Raw genomic sequence first — 13,794 nt, forward strand, 5'->3', positions numbered from 1 at the left:
CAACAATAAAAAGAACAATAACAAGAAAGATGACGGTGATGAAGGTATTTCTGAAACTAACACTGTCACCGAAGAGTTTTATATTTGTTGTGATTATGATAGGGTGAACATTGCACGTGATGATTCGAGTTGGGTTGTTGACAGTGGTGCTACTTGTCATGTGACATCACAAAGGGATTTTTATTTGTCTTATACTCCTGGTGATTTTGGGAATGTCAAGATGGGTAATAATGGGCAATCAAAGATCGTTGGTGTTGGGGATGTTTGCTTGAAGTTTGATACTGGGATGGATTTGGTTTTACACAATGTGAAACATGTTCCGGATATTAGACTTAATTTGATCTCCGCGGGCACATTAGATGATGATGGTTTCCACAGTACCTTTGGTGGTGGAATTTGGAAACTCACTCGTGGTTCGTTGATTGTGGCAAGAGGTGAAAGAACTTCAAAGTTGTACATGACACATCCAAAGATTTCCAGAGACTCGGTTAATTCATTGACGAATTCTGATGCGACTGATATGTGGCATAAGAGACTTGCTCACATGAGTGAAAAGGGGATGTCTATTTTATTGAAGAAAGATGCCTTGTCCGGTGTGAAAGATGTTCATTTGAAGAAGTGTTCTCATTGTATGAATGGTAAGCAAAAGAGAGTTTCTTTTCATAGTCATCCTCCTCATAGAAAAGAAAGTATACTTGACTTGGTGCATTCAGACGTATGTGGTCCTATGAAGACTAGAACACTTGGGGGCTGCTTATATTTTGTCACATTTATAGACGATCATTCGAGTAAGGTATGGGTTTATACTTTAAAGACTAAAGATCAAGTATTTGATGTGTTTAAGCAGTTTCATGCCCTAGTTGAGAGACAGACTGGGAAGAAGCTCAAGTGTGTTCGTAGAGATAATGGAGGTGAATACATTGGTCCTTTTAATGCTTATTGTAGATAGAAGGGTATTCGACACCAAAGGCCACCTCCTAAGACACCACAGTTGAATGGTTTATCAGAACGGATGAACCGAACCTTGGTTGAAAGGTTTAAGTGTTTGCTCTCCCATGAAGGGTTGCCTAATTCCTTTTGGGGAGAAGCTTTACCTACAGCGGTACATGTTATTAATCTTACTCCTTGTATTCCTTTGCATAATGATGTTCCAGACAGGGTTTGGAGTGGCAAAGATGTTTCGTATAGTCATTTGCGGGTCTTTGGATGCAAAGCATTTGTGCATATTCCCAAAGATGAAAGATCAAAGCTTGATGTGAAGTCTAGACAGTGTATATTCCTTGGTTATGGGCAAGATGAGTTTGGATACAGGCTATATGATCCGGTTTCAAAGAAGCTTGTTAGAAGTCTTGATGTTGTGTTTGTGGAAGACGAGAGTTTGAAAGATATTGAGAAGACACAGGTAGTTCCTCAGTATATTGCTGATCTCTTTGATTTGGACCCCCATTCCTACTTAGCGTTCTGAGCCACATCACGAAGATGGTATTCAAAATGACGAACAACATGGTACCGATAATGTTGATAATCAAGAGCAGGTGGATTTGGATGAGGATATTCATCCCGAGTTACCAGTAGATATGCCTGCATTTGTCCCACTCAGGCGGTCTTCGAGAGACCGTCAACCCTCGACTCGTTATTCGGCTGGTGAGTATGTCTTACTCACTGATGGGGGAGAACCCGAGTATTATAAAGAGGCCATGGAACATAAGCATAAAAGAGAGTGGTTTGAAGTCATGCAAGATGAGATGAATTCCTTGTATGAGAATAATACCTTTGAGTTGGTGAAGTTGCCTAAGGGCAAAAGAGCTTTAAAGAACAAGTGGGTCTACAAATTGAAGACTGAAGAACATACCTCACGACCTAGGTACAAGGCAAGATTGGTGGTCAAAGGTTCAGTCAAAGAGAGGGTATTGATTTTGATGAGATTTTTTCTCCGGTTGTGAAGATGAGTTCCATCAGGGTGATCCTTGGTTTAGCTGCTAGTCTTGATCTTGAGGTTGAGCAAATGGATGTCAAGACAACATTCCTTCATGGTGATCTGGATAAAGAAATCTATATGGAGCAACCTGAAGGTTTTCAGGTTAAAGGTAAAGAAGATTATGTTTGTAAACTTCATAAATGTCTTTATGGGTTGAAGCAATCACCGAGACAGTGGTACAAGAAATTTGAGTCAGTTATGGGGAAGCAAGGCTAACGTAAGACTGCGTATGATCACTGTGTTTTCTTTAAGAGGTTTGGTGATGATGATTTCATCATTTATTGCTTTATGTTGATGATATGTTGATTGTTGGCAAGAATGCGGAAAGAATTGTCCAGCTGAAGAAAGAATTAAGCAAGTCGTTTTCTATGAAAGACTTGGGGCCAGCTAAGAATATTCTTGGCATTCGGAATACTAGAGATAGAGCTTCAAAGAAGTTGCACATGTCACAAGAGCAATACATTGAGAAGATGCTTAGCAGATTCAAGATGTCTAAAGTTAATGTGGTTAGTACACCTCTTACTCCCAACTTTAAGTTAACTGAAAAAGATTGTCCTACTTCTGAGAAAGAGATTAAAGAGATGGATGGTGTTCCATATGCATCAGCGGTTGGAAGCTTGATGTATGCAATGGTATGTACACGGCCTGATATTGCCCATGCCATAGGTGTTGTTAATCGGTTCTTGTCAAATCCGGGTAGGAAACATTGGGAAGCAGTTAAGTGGATACTTAGATATTTACGAGGTACTTCCAAATTGGGTATAACATTTGGAAATGGGGAGCTGATGCTTGTTGGTTACACGGATTCTGATATGGCAGGAAATAAGGACAACATGAAATCCACTTCTGGATATTTGATGTTATTTGCAGGGGGAGCCGTGTCATGGCAGTCAAGACTGCAAAAGTGTGTTGCTTTGTCTACTACCGAGGCAGAGTATATGGCAGCAACAAAAGCATGCAAAGAATTATTGTGGTTGAAAAGATTTATGCAAGAGCTTGGCTTTATGCAACAACGCTACGTGGTTCTTTGTGATAATCAAAGTGCTATTCACCTTGCTAAGAATGCTATGTTTCATAAGAGAACAAAACATATTGATGTGAGGTATCATTGGATTAGAGATGCTATTGAAGATAAGTTGTTTGAACTTGATAAAGTTCACCCCGATGATAATTGTTCCGATATGTTGACCAAAGCCTTGGCAAGGGACAAGTTGAAGATATGTTGCTCACTCACCGGGGTGGTGAGTTCTTTCTCATAGACAAAAGGGGGAGATTTGTTGGGGTATTTTTGCCCATGAGAAAACCCGACAACAATTTTAACCTTCATGGGATTTATTACCATTATTATTATAATGTTTAAAAATAAAAAGAAAATAATATATATATATATATATATATATATATATATATATATTATTAGTTCACGTATACTCAGGAAACCAAAAATTGAGATTTGGTTTTGGGCCTCATGTTGCACAGTCCCTTTTACGTGGGCTCCAAATAAAGAAAACATATATAAAAGGTTTTATTTGGTGTGCACATGATTTGATTTTCTGCCGTCAACATACACACATACGAAACAGGGTTTGGAGTATTTTTGTTTTCTCTTCTGCCAATCAGAGTTACGAAGGGAGGTTTTGAGCTCCAAGGTTTTTTTGGTGTTTGTTGAAGATAAGAGACGTGTCAGAGATCGATTCATTTTTTCGTTGGTGTTACCTCTTACTCGTTTATTTTATTCCATATACTTGAAGATTGTTTGTACCAAGTATATGATGTTTTGTGTATGCCTCTAGTTTTACCTAGAGAAGAACTTTGTATTGCTCGTTATTGGTGAAAGTGGATTTGAAGAGGCTCTAGTAGTCATGCGGTTTTTACTCTCGCCTTGAGAGGTTTTCCACGCTGAAAACTATTGTGTCATTATTTACTTTTGAATTACCCTATTTGTTTGCATCCTCATTGGTTCATTCGGGTCGGGAAAAAGTTTAGCCAAACGAAGATTAATTCCGCACTTTTAGTTTACCGTTCGTGGCTAGGTGGTCGTTTTTCCCAACAAGCAGGTGAATCGAATACAATAGTTTTACATCAATCCGTGAGGGATGAAAAGGAATGAAAAAAAAACTGTGGGTAAGGAAGGAATGGGTAGGACACGAGTTTTGGAATAGGCGGAATCACCTTGGAATACATGTTTTCATTCCGGCAATCAACCAAACGCTTCTAATTTTCAATCGTTGTGAATGGGTTTTTCCATTCCTTCCTAATTACCCCATACCAATCATTACCTATATACTTAGCAAAATCATTAGGCCGGTAGTTGTGGGCCGTGAAGGTGACAACAATAACAGACATGAGGGTTGTCTTCCACAACTATAGATTATACATGGGAGTTTTTTTCCCAAACTAGTGTTTGTAGAAAAGCTATTTACCATTTTAGTGTTTCTTGAAAAGTATTTACCAATCTAGTGTTTTTCATTTGTTTTGTATTTACCTTTTGCTTTTAAACCAACATTTTAGAGTCTTTTTATTGTTATTTTTTATTTAGTTAATATTTTATCTAATTTGTATTCTTTTTTAGATATTACTTATATATTTTATCCGATAATTCATTATCTACTTTTTTATATTATTTTTGTGCGATAATTAATTATGTTTTTACATATTACCTATATATTGTTTATCCAATAATTCATTATCATCTTTTTTTTTTCATTGCAATCAATCTTTGTTTAACCTTTTAATTAATTCGCTATAAATAATTTCTCTTGATTTCTTTTTTTTTTACTTAATATTTTTACAAATATACTTTTTAAAATAGGAAAATTGGTTTTAAATAATCCCAACTATGCCCTATTGGCAAATAACAGTCCCAACTTTACACTTGCCTGGTGGCGGTTCCAACTAAACATGTATTTGTTTTCAACAGTCTGCGCCTAACGAAATGTTAACCCCGTTAATTTGATGCTTACGTGGCATGCCTCGTTGTCAAAAGGTGCTTACGTGGCAGCTTACGTGGTATGTCTCTCTCCCATGAGTCCCACTCTCTTCTACAATTCACCCACCACCACCACCATCACCCACCACTACTTGTCACCACCAACCTCAATAACTTCAAATAATTGAAGCCTAATTAAAACTGAAGTTCCATAACTTCAAATAATTGAACCATAACATCGGAGTAGCTGCCTTCATCTCCGCCAGCTCGCCAATTATTTTCACCAGCAATACAATGATTCATTCATGTTTTCCAGCATCGGCACTCGTCAATTCTTATGCATCATGCGCTGAATCAAATATTTCGAACCAAACAATGCAATTACAAAAACTCGCTGAGATAGGGTTTGAATTTGTCATAACAGTTAGGGTTTATTGTTGATTTGTGAAATTAGGGTTCAATGAAACAAAATTGCCCCGGGATAGAACCTGCCGTACCAGATGATATTATCAACTGGGTTTTGGAATTCCAGCAACCGAGGACCGTATGACAAGTTCAGCTTTCAGAGGCGGAGATCCGACAGTTTGGGATTCTGAAGATCTTTCGATAAAGTGGTGGTGGTCGTAGTTGCAATCAAAAGAAGAATAATTTGGGAGGAGTATGATGACGGCGACGGTAACCGGTGGTGGCCGGAAAAAATGAAGGTGATGTATGGTGGGTGTTCGTGTTATACGAGAGGGTGAGAGAGAGAGAGAGAGGAAGATTGAGAGAGAGAGTGGATGGTGGGGCCTTCTTTATATTAATTTTTTTTAGCTTTTATTATTATATATTTTTTAATAACATTCACAATATAGTAATTAATTGGTTACACATAATGAAAAATATGCCACGTAAGCTGCCACATAAGCACTTTTTGACAACGAAGCATGCCACGTAAGCATCAAACTAACGGGGTTAACATTTCGTTAGGCACGGATTGTTGAAAACAAATACATGTTTAGTTGGAACCGCCACCAGACAAGTGTAAAGTTGAGACTGTTATTTGCCAATAGGGCATATTTTAGATTATTTAAAACCAATTTTCCTTTAAAATAATAGATATTAACTGAATTTGCAAAGAATAGCCGCTGTAATGATTCAGGTTTTACCAACACTTTGGTTTTACTGGTTTTTATTGTTATTTTTTAAATATGTTAATTTTACAAATTTATTTTTTGGATTTAGTTTCTGTACCGTAATGAGCCTAACAGTTATTGAACGAATTCACGTTGAATAGTCGCCGCAACACTTGGGTTTTACTATCATTTGAGTTCCAGTGTCGTAACAAACTTACTCAATAGAACACTTTATCGATTTTTGTTTTAAATATGTTTTTAAATAATTATTTTTTTGGCTTTAGTGTCGGTAGTGTAACGAACCCAACTGATATTAATCGGATTTAAGTCGCTTTATTTATAATTGTTCAGACTGGTAGTGACTTGATTTTGTTTGGCATTCTTTATTTTTGTCCTCGTTGGATATTTATTAGGTAGCGACTCGACTTTATTTGAATATCATATTTTCGATCATATTTGATATTTTAAGACTTGTAGTTGGTCAAGTTGTTATATTTAATTATTTTTGTAATGCTTCTTATTTCATATTAGAACTTATTTAGAATGATCCTTATGTTTTCAATTTGACAATGGTTGATAAAAAAATAAAATAAAAAAAATACGGCCTGCAACCTGTTTGTAAAAAATAAAAAAGGTTGACTGATAAAATATATATATATATATATATATATATATATATATATATATATATAAAAGTAGATACTATTTTGACTGGATACAATTATCTAAAAAATACGATTAAAAAATAGATAATAGGAATAACTAAATAGAAAAATTAAAAGACTCTAAAATGTTGGTTTAAAAGCAAAAGGTGAATACAAAACAAATAAAAAACACTAGATTGGTAAATACTTTTCAAGAAACACTAAAATGGTAAATAGTTATTCCACCAATACTTGTTTGGGAAAAAACTCTTATACATGGTGTCAGTTTTTCTTAAACTTCGTACTTTGTGATTACGTGTCGTAAAATGACATGTGTTTGATTCTACATCTATGTGTCGCATTATGATAGACTTGCAAGCAGAACCATTGGCCCAAGAGATGATAAACTAGTGGAGGAGCTAACACCATGTTTGTTGAGAATCGGTAAAAGTCAGGCCAATATTGAGAGAAACTAACCGGTTAAATCAACCATTATCCTGATTTCCCTTGAAATGCATCCGTACATGTTTTTTTTCTAGATAGAAAACCCTTAAAAATATTTAAAATATTGAAATTATATGGCAAGTTTTAACTTAAATTTGTTAGGTGGGTATACGAGAAGTAACTCAAGTAAGAATAAAAATGTGTTTGGCCTCTCTCTTTTATATTTCACTTTTCAGGTACCATTTCCGGTAAATTTTTTAAACAAGTAATATAATCATGCCCCGGTCAAATAATTGGGACCTACATGAAAACCGGTCAAAATTTACCTATGTAATGTTTTACTTTTTAACATGTTTAATTATTAAGTAACTAGCTTTTATCCCTCGTGTTACGAGGTTGTTTCATATTATTCATTTCTAATATATATATATATATATAGGAGGGTTATTCTAAAAATAAGTAGTTTTCTAAAAAGATTAAGAATAAATCATAGCCATTGGATCATATCAATCAATGGTTGAGATTTAAAATTACCAAAAACCGTCATAGTTTCCTAATATTACTCTTTCACCATTATAATCGACATAGTTTCCTAGAATTATTCTTTCACCATAGGTTTTAATGCTGAATGTCAAAATTCTATTGGTTCTTACCATTCCTAGAAAACAACTTCTTTTTATTTGAACTCTTTTCTCTCTCTCTCTCTATATATTGGATTTTAATTTTATTTATTGTAAAGAAAAGTTAATAACATACTTAGGATTTGATGATAAAAAAGTTTCACAAATAAATGAGATGTTATAACTCATTTTAATAGTTAGAGGTTTGGTGAGACCCATGACCCGATTATTATCTTAATTATAAATGTTTTTTAATTGTAAATAATATATATATCTTTTTTTAAAGAAATCATATATTAATTTTTGGTATATCTCTATTTTATATGATTTTCATATCAAATATTTTGTAAGATTAATTGTTAATTTAATGAGATGTTATAACCCGTTTAAGAAATATCTGGGTTTGGTAAGACTCAAACCCCTGAATTTGGGTCAAATGCATGAGAAGCCTCCATTTACAAATAATGCAATTCTGGTGACTCCAATAAAGGGAGAGCGACCACATTGCGACACGTAAGATTTTGTGATTTCGTTTTTATATATGTATATATATTATAGATTAACTATTGAATTCAAACAATACAACAATATATTATATAGATTAGTTCCCTTTTGTTACTTGTCTACAACTATTTTAGTTAACTAGGAGCTTAGTTTTGAATGAATTTATCATAAAAGATTAAACACATGTGCATGGAACGTATAGCCTCAAATAGCAATAACTCAAAACATAGCAAATAGTTTTTACTTTTAACTACCAAAATACAAGAACATTGTCATGGAAAACAAGAGACGAGATGCATGACGTGAAACCCCGTCGGGCGCAAGCCGTCGTCGCTAGGTTACTGCCATATTGGATGAAGTGCCGGAGTGGCGGTGGTTTAGTTTTGTTTTCTGGTTGTTGAGGATCAAGCTTGGAACCTTATGCAAAAAGGTGTACAAGTTAAAATGGTTAATAACTTAATATATAAGATCTCCTAGAAAACCTTTTTTTTAACGGTGATGCTATTACCATTTAATGTCACCTTTATTCCTTTAATAAGAAAAATATTTGTTTTAGAATGTCTCAAAGAAAAGAGGATTACCACCATATTTTTCCTTAATTAGTTCTCGCTAAATCAGCTGTGATTCTAATCTTTAAAGAAAATTATTTGTTAATTATTAGAAAACATTATGACGTATTATGTGATCACTGATTTCATGTGATCATTGTTATTAATATCAAGTAATCAGGCATCATGTGGTGCGCGCATATAAAGTATATATGTGTGAACCCTCGGGTGGGCAAAAGTAAAATTGCACTAATTTTGACGTTATTTTACCAATCTCGTGAAAATAACGTTAAAGGTGGCGGAAGGTTAATCAGGCATCATGTGGTGGCGTTGATAGCCGAAAGACAAGGGCACATGCACCAATCAGCCGGTGTCCATGATGATTGAGTGCTATGTGCCTTATGTCCAAGGCTTGATGCAAAACTACTATCGAGCCGGGGGTCTCACCGGAAGCAGCCTCTCTATCCCTATGGGATAGAGGTAAGGCTGTCTACATCTTACCCTCCTCAGACCTTACCATAGCATTGCTATTGGTGGGATATACTGAGTACGATGATGATGATGATGATGATGATTGTTATTAATATCAAATTTTCTGACACGAGCTCATCTAATTTTTTCAATATATAATGCTTAAACTATGTAAAACAAACATACATTTTCACAATCTTTTGATTTCAATACACATCAAGAACTTATCATGTCATCAATAAAGCTTTGTTCACCCTCATAATTGTCGGTAAGCTACAAATGGCTATAGATTGTTTATATGTGTTTCACTTCTAAACCTATCACATATAAGTAACACACTTCTAATGACTTGTTACTTACCAAATGGCCATATGTTTTTACTTGTTCACGGGTTGCTCTGTTGTGCAGTGTTCGACAATGGTCCTTCCACATGTTCACCTACGGAAACCTCCTTGTTACGACTTCTCCTTCCTCTAAATGATAAGATTCAATGGAATTCTCGCGAACTCAATTTATGTCTAACTAGTTCAGGAAGCACGGTGATGATTGGCGAAGAATGTTAAGAAAGTTGATACTCTTGTCCATGTGAATATAACAAGTGTCATAATGAACGCATAGCTAAAACTACTTAAACAAGGGGAACAAGCAACAAACTAGTTTCTGATTGCAGATAGTTTTAGATGTATTTATTCTTGTTAAGCTACCTATAACTTTTAATAAAAAGATAATGTTTTAACTTCTTTAATTCAAAAGTTTCACGTATGTAAATATGGTATTCTAGTGTCTGTAAGTATGCCTGTAAAGGGGATATAAACGTTTGTCAAAACTTTCTTCTTTATTATATTCTCATTTAGTAAAATTCTATCTTATAAACTTTGTTCAAATGCAAGGTTGCAGGTACAACAACCCTGCTACCCCAAACCGACCCAATAACAACTCAAAACCGGTTTGGGCCAAACCGACCCAGCCCGTAGGTTTGTATACGAAGAAACAAACCGGTTTAAGACCCGAGCAGATACTGCCCCAAACCTGTTTTTTTTGGTTACCAAACCGGTTTTTCTTGCGCCAAATTGGATTTTCTTGCGCCAAACCGGATTATAATCCGGACCGAATTGATTTGATAGGTTCAAACACTTTTCCTCCTAAACCAGTTTGGGCCAACCGATTTTGATCAGTCGTTGACTTAACTGGTCCGGTATATAACCTGAACCGATTTGAGGTTGTGGAAGGGTTCTGGAAAAGAGTTATAGGTTTTCATAGACAAAGATCGGGATGTGAATCGGTTCTGGTCAATAAAAGCATTACCGGGGTGGTGTTGTCTTGGTTGGGTTGAAAGTTCATGACTCTGTTAGAGGATAACTTGGGGATGGCAAGGCTGTATGTTTTTGGTCGGACATTTGGTGAGTTAATTCTAATTTTTTAAGTTGAATTTCCTAATATTTATAGGTTGGAAAAGAACAAGTCTTGCAAAGTTAAGGAGCGATTCTGGTGGTATGGAAACAAGATTGTTTGGCAATGGGATTGGTCTCGTATCTCGACATACGATGTCCAGAGAAAAGAATGGGAAGATTGATAGAAACGGTTAGTGGCGTCGGTTTGTAAAACTGGCACTGGTTCTTGGAAGTGGTTGGGAGATAAGTCAGACGAGTTTTTGGTAAAATCAGTTAAGAAAAATAACCTCAAGTCGGGACGTAAGCAATCTTTTTGTTATGAAATGGTGTACATAGATCCGTATGTCAAATCCATGTGTGGAGGAGCGTTGGATTGAACATTATACCTACTCAAGATGCGTTAATTAGGAGAAATGTTCAAGTTCAACTGAGTAGGTGTGGGTTTTGTGGCTCGGCGCCTGAATCGGTGGGCCATATCTTTTTAGATTGCCTCAACGGCTTCAGAGTTTTGGAAATGGGTTAGCAACTGGTTTAAGGTGCTAATGATTGCGGCTTCGTTAATTAGAGATTTACTTATGTTTCATGATCAAGCGGGTTTGGGGAAAGTCGAGAAAGAGGCTTTCCAAGGGATCGTGGTTATAACCTGCTGGAGTATTTGGAAAGCCAGGGACGAAAAGATGATTCGCGGTAAATATATCAAGATTGAAGGCATTATCGGGAGGTGAGCAATCTTTTAATTTGATGTAGTTTTTGGTGTGTTTGGCCTCTCTCGAAGGGTGTTTGGTGGTTGTTTTTGCGGTGGTGTTTATAAAAGTTATAGTTCGAAAAAATAATATAAAAGGTTGAAACAGAACATTTCATAAATCTGGTGTTATAAAAAATGTTACTAACAAATTTTATAAACAATGTAAAACTCAATAATGCTGCTTCTAAAGTAACACATCAAATACACTAGAACAGTTTTGAAGTTTTGATGTTTACTTTATGTCTGCATATATTAATGATCTTAATTCAAAGGTATATATAACAGAAGTATGCAGAATAGTTGTTTACAAAACATAAGTATTTCATAACTTTTATATTGAGATCGCTTGAGTTGTTGAAATACCGAATGATTACTCACTTTTACACCTAATTTATCAACAAAAATTATGAAATCATTCATCGGCTCATCGCATAACCATTTATAACTTGTTTTATCATAAGCGTTTCTCAGTCGTTTTGATATTTTAATTTTAAAGAGCATCAATCATTTCTCTTTAGCCAAACCATTCCATAAATTCAAATACTTGTACACAGCAAGTTTACCAACAGAGAAACATCAAAAGACATAGTGTTTTAGTGCAAAATATTAAATGATTCATAAAATATGCATCTCTAATCTACCCTTATTGTTGTTAACGCACTGTGAATGATTGATTCATTCTGTACGTGGTAGTCGGCAAGGGTAGAGTCATCCATCATTTGCCTCCCCTCAAAGATAAATCTCACCCTATCATAGAAAGTGCCATAAATATCCATGAACTTGGATTTCACATCGCCGACGGTGTCAGAAGGTTTGACTTTCATAGTAATGGTCCTTCCAGATTGAGACCTGATAAATATATTCATATATCCCGCTGATAAGCGCACAAGTGTGAGTGTGGATTCCTTGTTGATGTTACAGTCAGCAACGGTGTCGATGTTGTCCAGAACTGTTTCGTCGAAGATCAACTCCTGCTCGTCATGAGGAACATCTACCTCACCCTGGATCTTGGATTTTACATCGCCGATGGTGGTTGAAGGCTTGACTTTCACAGTAATGACCTTCCCTTCGAATGTTTTGACGAATATCTTCATTATTCCCCTTGATCTACGCACAAGTGTGAGTGTGGATTCCTCGTTGATGTTACAGTCAGCAACGGTGTCGATGTTGTCCAGAACTGTTTCGTCGAAGATCAACTCCTGCTCGTCATGAGGAACATCTACCTCACCCTAGATCTTGGATTTTACATCGCCGATGGTGGTTGAAGGCTTGACTTTCACAGTAATGACCTTCCCTTCGAATGTTTTGACGAATATCTTCATTATTCCCCTTGATCTACGCACAAGTGTGAGGGATGATTGCCCTTGAATGTCGAAGTTAGAAAGGGTCGCACTGTCCCTAAGAGCCATTCCATTGAAGATCAACATCTGCTCATCAACAGGAACACCCTCCTTATACATGATCCACAATTTCACGTTGGCGATGGTGTCCGTGGGGGTGACCGACAAAGAGATAGTCTTTTTGGTGAAAGTATGCACTAATATTTCTATCTTTCCGTTTGGTGCCGTATCAATGCGAGTAAGAACTGATTTGTCGATGATGTTTAAGTCAGCAAGTGTACTGCTATCATTAAGGGAAACACCATTGAAGACCAGCGCATGCGCAAAATCAGACATTTTGGCTTTCACGTTGCCGATGGTGTCCGATGGGCTGACTTCAAGATAATAGGTGATCTTTCCTTTAATGTTCTTGATGAATAAGGTCATAAGTGTGGAAGAACCAGATTTCTTCTTACCCTGAATCTTGCGTTCTATTTGACAGATGGCGTCCGAATCTTAGATCGTAACACGAGTGATCTTAGAGGCGGCGTTTATCACTGGGATGCAATCAAACAAGTAAACTAAGAACAAATAAAGAAAGGTAACCAATATAATCCCACTCGCAACAGCAAAATTAGGAGTCTAAACAAGCGGAGCCGCTACCTAGCTATTCGAGATAGGCTCATGAAAAAAACTTGATCGAGCCTAAAAGTAAGATCGTTTAATAAACAAGCCTAAGCTCCACTCGTTTGCACCCGAAGCTCGTTAAATTATTAAATACACCTAACGACTGATCCTATAATTGTTCACCTAAAATCTAATCTAATAAAGCATTAATTAATTAACAAACTCTTAAGATCGTTTAATAAACAAGCCTAAGCTCCACTCGTTTGCACCCGAAGCTCGTTAAATTATTAAATACACCTAACGACTGATCCTATAATTGTTCACCTAAAATCTAATCTAATAAAGCATTAATTAATTAACAAACTCTTAAGATCGTTTAATAAACAAGCCTAAGCTCCACTCGTTTGCACCCGAAGCTCGTTAAATTATTAAATACACCTAACGACTGATCCTATAATT

The 13,794-nt window shown here is 36.0% G+C and overlaps 1 pseudogene; it reads right to left on the bottom strand.

The window, feature by feature from the left end:
* Positions 1–11,801: 11,801 nt before the first annotated feature.
* Positions 11,802–13,531, bottom strand: LOC143536591 (uncharacterized; annotated as a pseudogene).
* Between the last annotated feature and the right edge of the window lie 263 nt (positions 13,532–13,794).

The sequence above is a fragment of the Bidens hawaiensis genome, unplaced genomic scaffold, assembly GCF_021521415.1.
Source record: "Bidens hawaiensis isolate Kalapana, Puna unplaced genomic scaffold, B.hawaiensis_p1.1 tig00010854_1, whole genome shotgun sequence".
NCBI lineage: Eukaryota > Viridiplantae > Streptophyta > Magnoliopsida > Asterales > Asteraceae > Bidens > Bidens hawaiensis.